The following is a 10,458-nucleotide window of genomic DNA, read 5'->3' on the forward strand; positions in this document are numbered from 1 at the left end:
GTCCATGCCCACAATGACACAGATATCACCCATCGCAATAGGAATCAAATCGATCGGGAGCTCAACACCGAAAATCTCGAATACGCACCCGCAGATCACCTCCGTGGCATATATCACCCTCTCGTCAGCTATGGAAACTCTCAGAGGCCGACTTAGCACCTCGCAACTAACACTGATATGCTGACTAAAAGCCAAAGATACAAAAGACCGACTCGCACCCGAGTCAAATAACACCAAGGCAAGTACAGAATTCACAAGAAAAGTACGTACGCATAACATAATATAAGCATAATATCTCAACATCAAAATAAATACACGAAAGAATACATACCTGCCACGACATCGGGCGCTACGCGGACCTCCTCCGTGGTCAACTGAAAGGCTCTCCCTCGGGCCCTCGGCGCCTCGGCCTTCACTGGCCGACTCTCGGTAGATCTAATGGCGGCAGGGGCAGATCCATGAGGTGCTCCCTGAGCTAATCCCTGCAACTGCGGACACTCCGTCTTCCGGTGTCCGGTCTGGTTGCAGTGAAAACACACTGCAAACCCCTTGGGGCAGTCCCTGGCCATATGCCCCTCCTTGCCACACTTGTAGCAAGATCCAGCTCTACAAACTCCATCATGACCCTTGCCGCACTTTCCACAAGTGCAGCCCTTCTGGCTCCCAGATTTGGGATCAGAGGGCTTGGCCCGCTTGGCTGTCGGTTGGGACTGTGCCGGTCGTCGATCCCTCCCCTGAGATTCAGCCTCCTCTCTAGCTTGAGTCTCTAGCTCGATCTCCCTCTTCCGGGCATTTACCTGTAGCTCGGTAAATGTCCGGTACGAGGAGTTCGCCATGAACTCCCGAATGTCTCGCCTCAAGATACTAAAATACCGGCTCATACGTGCCTGCTCAGTGGACACGTGCTCAGGGCAGAACATCACCCTCTCGTGGAACATATTGGTAATCACCGTCACAGACTCAGTACCCTGCTTGAGGGTCAGAAAATCCTGGGCCAAACGCTCCCTCTCCACCTGAGGAACGTACTCATCTCGGAACATGGCAGTGAACCTCTCCCAGGTCACTGTCGCAAGCTCAGCAGGCATAAAGTGCACTGTCACAAACTTCCGCCAGTCCTTCGCTCCCAAGCGAAGCTGGTTCAGCGCGCACCGGACTCTCAAATGCTCAGGAGATGAGCAAGTGAAGAAAGACCCCTCTATGTCTGAAATCCATCTCATAGCCGCCACCGAGTCCTGGGTCCCATCAAACTCTGGCGGTTTTGTGTTGCTGAACTCTCGGAACAGCAACGCATCACCACCCTGCGGCCTCGCAGCAGCAACAACAGCGGTGGCCGCCGCAACAGTAGCCTCAGAAAGAGAAGCATAACGCTCGTCAAAAGTCTCAATCAGCATGGTCTTAATAGACCTGAACATCTTTGGTATCTCTGCCCTGATGGCCGCAGCCACCTCCTCGTGGATGATCCGGTGGATCTCCTCATCACTAGTCCTACTGCTCTCTGGCATAAGACGTGTCCTCACCATGATCTACCTTTGAAATACAACATATGATACATTAGAACCCATTCGAGCATACTTACACTCGACGAATCATCCCTCCTTGATCCTTGGCATTCCGAGGATTCTTACTTGAACTGTACCCCGCCCCTGTGCTTTCAGTAGTACGGACCCAATACTACTATCCGCACCGTTTCAGTATACACCCCAAATCCTCCTCCTCGTGTCCCAAGTTCCAAGTACTCTATTATGCATAATCCACTTTCTAACAAATCTCTCATGAGCTCCTCGCTGCTACCTATTCACTCTCAAGCATCTCATAGCAGCTGACCTCTCCCTAGGCTAAGGCATCACAAATCAGGGCACTCTAGTCCTAATAGGAATACCTAGCCCACTCTAGCAAGAGAATACACCATATCAATCTCATACACATATAATATAAGGGTATTTTGGGAAATCACCGTTCGGGCGCTGACTGATCGTACACACGTTTCTGCTCTGAGTTTCTCTAAAAATCTTTTACTTCTTTTAGAAAATTTTGGTTCTCTTTTGAAAATATTTTCCAAATCCTCAGTTTGAGTTCGAATACTCCCGAAGGTGTACCCGAATCCCTCAAACCAACGCTCTGATACCAACTTGTAACACCGTAAATTCCAAAACAATTTTTCGCATTTTATAAAAACATAATTCATTTAATATTCGTAAAAACACCCATGTTTGAAATTCAATCCATGTCATACAAAAATCCCAAGATCTCATAACATAAAATCCCGTGCGTGTGTACTGATCAAGTCGGCGCCTTCCCACAGTCGTCACTAGTACCTGAAACAAATAACACCAAACACTGTAAGCACAAAGCTTAGTGAGTTCCCCAAAATACCACATAAAACACATATTAGCCACTTAAGGCTAAAACTCTGTGGGTCCGTGCACCCAAACTCTGTGAACCCTCAGGTTCTAACTCTGTAAACATGCACAAAATAAATCACATAGAATAATGCAGTGCAACACATAACACATATATAGCATACAGACAATGTATCACATAACTCTTGTTACCTACTCAAGGTAAAGTATAGTGAGAAGACTCACCTCGTGTATCTCGATAACTCGCAAATCCCTGAAATCACTCGTGCTCGATCCCTCAAGCTATAATCTTCCTATAATACAATATATCTCTAATTAACACTTTTACAACTAAGGTTGACTAACCCTATCAAGTCAGCACTTATCAAATTTGGTCAACGGTCAACTTTGACCAGACTCGGCGAGTGCACCAAAGCGACTCAGTGAGTCTATACACGTTCACTGACTCCCTCAGATCCTCTCTTGACACGTCGAGTACTTCCCTAACTCGACGAGTTCCACCTGTCATGAATCGCGGGGCAACCACAACTCAACTCGCCAAGTCTCAAGAACAACTCGGCGAGTTCCGGCTTGACTCAACCCCAATATTGACTCTCCCTGACTCACTGGGTCATCCCCCAACCCGGTGAGTCCACTTGTTGAACACTTTACGTGAAACCCCAACCCTACTCGCCAAATCTCCAGAACAACTCGGCGAGTTCATGCCATGCACAAACTCTATTGACCTTATGAGGTCAGATCTGCTTTCTCAAACCCTATATCTGGCCTTCCCAAGCATGAATGTCACGTAAAGTTTGAAACTTGATGCTTGTACAACCCCCACAAGGCATCAAAAGGAGATTTGGTCCCAAAAGTGACCACCTAGGTCCAATAACTCCATAATAACTCAAAAAGCTCCAAGGGTTAAGGTCTCTGGACCTCTTTGAGTCCAGATCCAAGGCACAAACTCGAAGAGGGACTATTTGCTTCACATATTCACTCTTCAAAAGGGGTTATAAAACCCTAACTCTAAAGATTAACCCTAAAACTGAAGGAGATTCGAACCATTACCTCAAAATGAAGCCTCTAGACTCTGTATCTGCTGGAATCTCACCTCCTCTTGCTAAACAAGGAATACAAAGGCTCAAAAGTGACTTCCTCTTTCCCAAAACGAATTAGCTCTCTTAGGGTTCTCTCAAGGGACTGGTAGCCGCAATGGGAGGCTATAAGTGCCCTTAAATAGGCTCCAAACCTGGGAAATTAGGGTTTCATTAAACAGCGTGGATTCGTCAAGTCCACTCCTTGGACTCGTCGAGTCCAGACACGAACCCGCGTTCAAAACCGCGATCCTACTCGGCGAGTTTGAGCTCCAACTCGCCGAGTCTCCTCACAAAATACCAAAAATATAAGAATGAATAATACCTGAGAATCCGGGATGTTACAAACCAAATCACGCATAACCTAATCATGCTATCTCACTGCTACTAACAACTCTAACATACAACTCAATGAGCTCCTATAGCAGGCATACAAGGCATCCATCCTAGATCCTTAACCGAGTTCTAGCATACAGTTCTCAAAATCACATAACATGGATACAAGGAATCCTCCTAGATCCTTAGTCGTAATCTAGCATGCAGCTCTCATAATCATATCATATAACATATCAAGTATAGGTATCTTGGGGAAAACTTACTTGAGCTCCGCAGGTTGCACACATCACACACCTAGTTCCTTCTCAAAACTCTTTAATTTAGATTCTAGAAAACTATTTCCTTGTAAAAATCTTTCAAGCCCTAGGTTTGAGTTCATACACCCCCGAGGGCGTGTCCGAATCCCTCAAACCAAGGCTCTGATACCAACTTGTAACATCCCAAATTTTGAGGAAAATTTTTTCATTTTTAATTAAGGTATCCATATTATAGTTTACCAAATATTACTAATGTCATAACAGTTTATAAATAAAACATGACAACGTGTCTGAAAACCATGTCATTAAAGTTATGAAAATCAGAATACAATCCCAGAAAACTCTTTGCGGAAATCATGTGTGTGTGATGTGCTGATACGCTGTCGGCTCCTTCCCCTTGGATGAAGAGGTACCTAAAACCAAAACTAAAACTGTAAGCACAAAGCTTAGTGAGTTCCCCCATCATACCACATACCATACAATCACATAACATATATACTGTCGGGCAATTCTGGGGTGCCCAACCTACCCATGTCAAGTTATTCAGGGGTGCTGACCTACCCATGTCAAGCCATTATTGGGTGCTGACCTACCCATGTCAGGTCGTTCTGGGGTACCGACTACCCTCCGGTCTATCTCAACTGGCAACGAGGACTATTTCACCCCTTACCTCTATCATACAATAACAATAATCATACGGTCAGGCATATATGGGGTACTGACCTACTCTTCGGTCCTAACGACCGAATCAGGGAAAAGCTATTCCCTGCTGCTACCACTAAGTTACATAGCATATCGCATACCCATATCTCGTAAGCATAACACATAAGCATATCTCATAAGCATACTGAGATAATTATCACCAAGACAATTATCTACTAATTACTCTTGTTGGTGGGCCGACATTGTGGCCTTAGACCCACCTCTACTGGAAGGTAACTCACCTCGATGTCGTGTAGTGTCTATATTGTCCTCAGTGTGAAAGTCGGCTCTCCTCGAATCTTAAATCCCTACACGACAACCTTGCTAAGTTATCAATTTGTACTCACAACCCCTAAAAGGGCAATCTTGAATCCAAGTCAAAGTCAAACCCTGGTCAGGTCAACTCTTTGGTTGACCAGACTCGCCGAGTTGGTCCGCCAACTCATCGAGTCCCCTCGTCTACATAATACTACAAACCTGTCCCCACTCGTCGAGTCTAGTAAGAGCTCGACGAGTTCACCTTCAACAACACTTTATCCAATCTTCAACTGACTCGGCGAGTTCTTCCTTGAACTCGTCGAGTTCATCTTCAGCATATGAATGCGTCCAGTCTATGAATCGCCAAGTTGTATGAACAACTCATCGAGTTCATCTTCAAAGATTGGGATATTGCCTTGGACTCGTCGAGTTTTCTCGAACACTTGTCAAGTCCCATTATTCCCAGGTCCCTTATGAGCCTAATAAACTGAGGAACCTTCTGCACTATCATCTGGTCCATCATCATAAAGGATTTGATGGTCATTACACCCCGACTCGCCGAGTCCCAAGAACGACTCGTCGAATCCATCCTTGACCATTACTATATATTCGATTTAAATGGGTCTTAACACATCAAAAAAATAACTCAGATCTGAAGTCAAGACTCCACATAACACTTCACAAATCCAAAATGGCTTGGAAAGCCCTAAAGGTACCCAAAATCCAAGCCTTAAGGATGAATAAACGCATAAAAGACCAAGACAGGGGCATTTTACCTTGATTGAGCTGGAAATGGACCAAAATCTCTGGATCTCCAAGCCCCAACTCGAACTCTTAAGCTTCTTTCTTCTTCTCAAGCTTCACAATCCACCAAATGCACCAAAATGGCCTTAGGACAAACAAAAATGGCTAGGGTTTCGATATACAGCTTTCTGGGAATGATAGGGACGATGGAGGCTAAGATGAGGTGTTTAAATAGTGCAAACCCTCAAATTTAGGGTTTCACTCAAACAGTACCTACTCGCCGAGTCAGTCTCCCGACTCGTCGAGTAGGTCACTTAAACTGTCCACGGATCTCGACTCTACTCGATGAGTTGGGCATCCGACTCATCGAGTCCTAGAGAAAAACACAAGAATGCTTGAATTAGATGCATACCAGGAATTGGGTGTTATAGATTCTCATAGAAAGAAGAACATTATGGAGGAAAATGGAGTGGAAGATAGAGAAGAGGAAGTGAGAAGAAAGCAGTGGAGAACCAAACAGATGTTGTGGCTCATGCGTGGTGGTTTCTTGAAAAATTAATCCCTAATCCAATAGAGAATAATGATCGAAGATGGAATAGTGAGGGGTGGTATGGAGGAGGGTAGAAATGGTGGAATGAACTGAAGAATTCCACGGTGAGAAAAGTAACCCCATGAAAAAAGGTGAGATGGAAGTAGTCGAGGCTGTGGCAATCTCTGTAACAAAATTGGAAAATCAAACATGTGTCTACTAGTTTCAGAAGCACATAAGACCATCTGCATCGCTTCTTTCAAATGCTTTCCAATACCACGTATACAAATTTAATTGCCACGTCCACATATCACTTTCAACTTTTGAAAGCCTTGCAAAAGAATTGTGGCCCACATTTCTCAATAATTAATTATTTACCTATTGAGAAATTTTGAAAGCTTTGCAAAAGAATAATGGCCCACTAATTTGTTTCACAATAATTTATTCATGTGGGCGAGTTGGCTTTCAATATTGATAAGTGGTAGTTTTTGCAAGGTATTAACCTTGCACGACTATGGATGTGCTAATGCAAAACCAGAACGAAGGTGGGGTTATACCACCACGTATATAGGGACGCTCTCAAAGACAGACATATCACTAATAAAAAAAAAGGGAAGTAATTCGTACACAACAGTTTTTTGTCATACACAACAATTCATGCATTATATAGTTGTACAATACAACATTTTAAAGCACTAATTGTTGTGTATGGAAAAAAATTGTTGTGTACGGATCAGCTCCCTAAAAAAAATAGAAGTGGTCCAATGAGAACCATTTAATGAAAGAGGAGAAAAACATCAAACATTCCACCGACAAAACAAATATAGTAAATCCCAAAATCCAATACTGATGGTAGAAAAAAAAAACTGAGGAGTAATATGAAAACCCTAAAAACAGAAGGACAAAATATGAAAAGATGTGAATAGGTGGACTAAAGATGCCAAAATCCCACCAACAGATTTGTTTTTTTGTTTCGATTTCGGTTCGATTTTTCTTTGTCCCTAATTTGTATTCGACTTATTTTAGACTGCCACTAGGCGATACTCGAGGTTGCCTTGGTTGCTTATTTATTATCATGGAAGAGATTATTTGTGGATTTTGAGAAACAATGATTCATTAAATGTGATTTGTACCATGGTTGTCAAAATCACGATCTTGATCGTAGGATCGTATGATCCTACGATCCTAGGTATGAAAAATGATTTGGATAGTAAATGGATCGTATTTGGGGTAGGATCGTAAGATCGTAGGTAGGATCGTAGGATCGAGATCCGATCCGATCCTACCTTCCTTTTTTTTTTTTTTGCAAATGAAAATTATTTTTACCATTTTATGTCTTTTACCCTTTACCAATTTACCGTTTATCATTTTGTTTTGTGATTTATGACTAATATTTTGAAGTTTTTATAACTTTTGAACGAAAAATGAAATGTTTGAAATATTTTTTACGTTTAAAAATTATAAATTAAAATTATATTTTATTTTGTGGGAACTTAAGATCCCGATTTCGATCTTATGATCCCGATCTTGCAAACCAAAAAACGATCTTATGTAGGATCCCGATCTTGACAAACTTGATTTGTACTTCTTGGTAATGTTTGGGTTTCTTGTTTGGTTTGGATGGTATTGAATTATACTTCATAGGTGCAAGTCATCAGTACTAGTGTTTGTAACTTCGTTTGAGAACAAAAACATATCAACATCTTGGAAATAGATATTTTTTGTGTTGTATATTGAAAAGTTTTGTTAACATGAAAGAAGGTTAATCTAAGATGGTACAATAACTTTGAGATAATCTGTTTTGGCATATTGATATCAATAGGTGTTTGGCCACAAGGCATTTGGTCAAAATACATTTGGACTGAAAAGCAGTTAAGGGAGATATGTTATTCATTATGTATTCAGGCTAGGTTTTCTAGGTTTGAGATTGATCACTTTAGTTTCATAAGGTATAACGTTTGTTTGGCTTTAGCCAAATTTGGACATAGTGCAAGTGTTAGTGACAGCCATGTCAAAACTTATTCGAGTTTAGGGGATTATTAATTTTTTTAGGACTGTGGGTACCAACAACATGGAGTGTCGTAATATATGCTAAAAATTGTTTTCTAGTCACACCCATCTTTAGAAGCAATTGAATAGAAAAAAGACCACACCAGGTGTGTTGTATGGATTTCATAGTGGTAGGTATATTGGTATCAAGATAGAGTGGTGTGAATTTGATCATTTCCACACATAATTAGTGTCTTGTTTCTAAATGGAAATTGTAATTCTACGTTTATGTGTTTGTTGTTTTACCTTTTGGCATTGTTGTTGTATAAATTATGCATACAGCTAGATAATAATAATAATTTGGAATACACAATTATTATGTTAGTTCCTTTTTGTTCCATTTGACCTTTCAACAATACATAATAATGGCTAATGCATACAACCAAAAAGACAACCACCACAACACTCTTTCACACATTTCCCCATTTATGCTTTCTTTAACATTGAACACCTACACAAAAAGACAATATCCACCCCTAAATTCTTCAAACTTTCCCCCCTCCCATGGCAACTGTCATGGAAACCTCTATGCTCCATGTCTTCATCTGCTTGTACTTTCACCTGCTCACCGACTGTCACTTTATATTCTCTCCCGGGATTTTCAGTTTCACATTCTTTAATATCAAACACACCATTTATTGTAATTGGAAGAAAAAGACGAATTCGGTGAACAATTTAACAGTTGTGTTGTTTTTGGTTAGGAATATGGCAGAACAACGTACTACATCATACTAGAAACTACGAACAAACATCAATTAAGACAAAGGAAAAGTCAAATCCTGATGAAACTGAAAACAAAAAAACCATGTGATCTTGAATTCTTGATCTAATTTTGATGGTTTCATTTGGTTCGATTCTTGAAATTCATCTTCTCGTAGTAACGAATTGAGAGAAGAGATAGCGAGAGTTGAACCTCGTCTTTTCCCCAATGTGTTTTGGGGGATGTAGGCTTTGAGAGACCACCAATTGTACGCGGCAGTGGTAGACACGGCCACACAGAGCTGGATGAGGTTGCGGCGGCGATGGTGGAAGAAGACGATGAGGTGATCGTGGAGGTTGATGGCTTGGATAATGGCCATAGGTAATGAGAGTGAAGGCGGCGGAAACCACCTAGCGCAAGGACTACCGAACGGAGCTGGTTGTTGCCGCAGCCCATATTTGCCCAATGCCTTGTACATATCAGCTCCCATAACCGCTCATCTTGAGAAGTCCGATGCCACTGCTTGCACACGCAACCCGCCGCACCTAAGGTCCGACCATCGACGTGCTTCAGGATCTCGTACAGCAAGTTTTCGTCAGAGAGGACATCCACCGCCGTAACCGCTTCCGGCAGCGGAGCCTGATCTTCTGATAACTTAATCTTCTTCATCTTGCTGTTTTTAACATCAATGGTGCTGTTCGTAGGATCTTCGGATTTGGACATTGATCTCTTCATTTGTATAGAGAGATAATCGATTAAGATCGAGTTTAAGTTTTGGTCTACTATCCCTTTCTTGATTATAGAGAAGAATCCAGGAGGGTTTATAACATTTAAGGAGTTATGGTCGTCCACCCACTTTTGATCGTTTACGAAGTGGACAAATAGAAATGAATGCACTTTGGGGCTTTTGGTGCATTTACCTTCATGCCCTTGCCATATATATTATGGGGTTTCTAAAAATATCCCTTCTTTTCCAATTTCTAACAAATTTGATTTTTTGTTTTTGTTGTTTTTTTTATAATTTTTTATAATTTGTTTTTCTTTTGTTTTTATTTTTTTTTTGAATTTATTATTATTATTATTATTATTATTATATAAAAAATTATTTAAAAACCGATTTATATAGCTGTTCGAATTTATATTGTCGTCCGGATGTTTAAATTTTATCCGAAATTTATAACAATAATAATAATAATAATATGAATTAAAAAAGAATTAAAAATAACAAAAAAACAAAATTTGAAAACAAAAAAAAAACAACAAAAAACAAAAAAAGAAAAAAAATAATGTCACATCAAATATTAAAATTTTGATTTGATTGATTTTAGAAATGTAAAAATAGTTAAGAAGGGTATTTATAGTACAACCCATATATTATATTAACACATTTTTAATTTATTATCATCTCTTATATTTAAATAGTACCTTTATTTCTTATACATATAAA

The 10,458-nt window shown here is 40.8% G+C and overlaps 1 pseudogene; it reads right to left on the reverse strand.

The window, feature by feature from the left end:
• Positions 1 to 8,611: 8,611 nt before the first annotated feature.
• On the reverse strand, positions 8,612 to 9,882 carry LOC145003452 (F-box protein GID2 pseudogene; annotated as a pseudogene).
• Between the last annotated feature and the right edge of the window lie 576 nt (positions 9,883 to 10,458).

The sequence above is a fragment of the Lactuca saligna genome, chromosome 6 (assembly GCF_052625555.1).
Source record: "Lactuca saligna cultivar CGN05327 chromosome 6, ASM5262555v1, whole genome shotgun sequence".
NCBI classification, from domain to species: domain Eukaryota; kingdom Viridiplantae; phylum Streptophyta; class Magnoliopsida; order Asterales; family Asteraceae; genus Lactuca; species Lactuca saligna.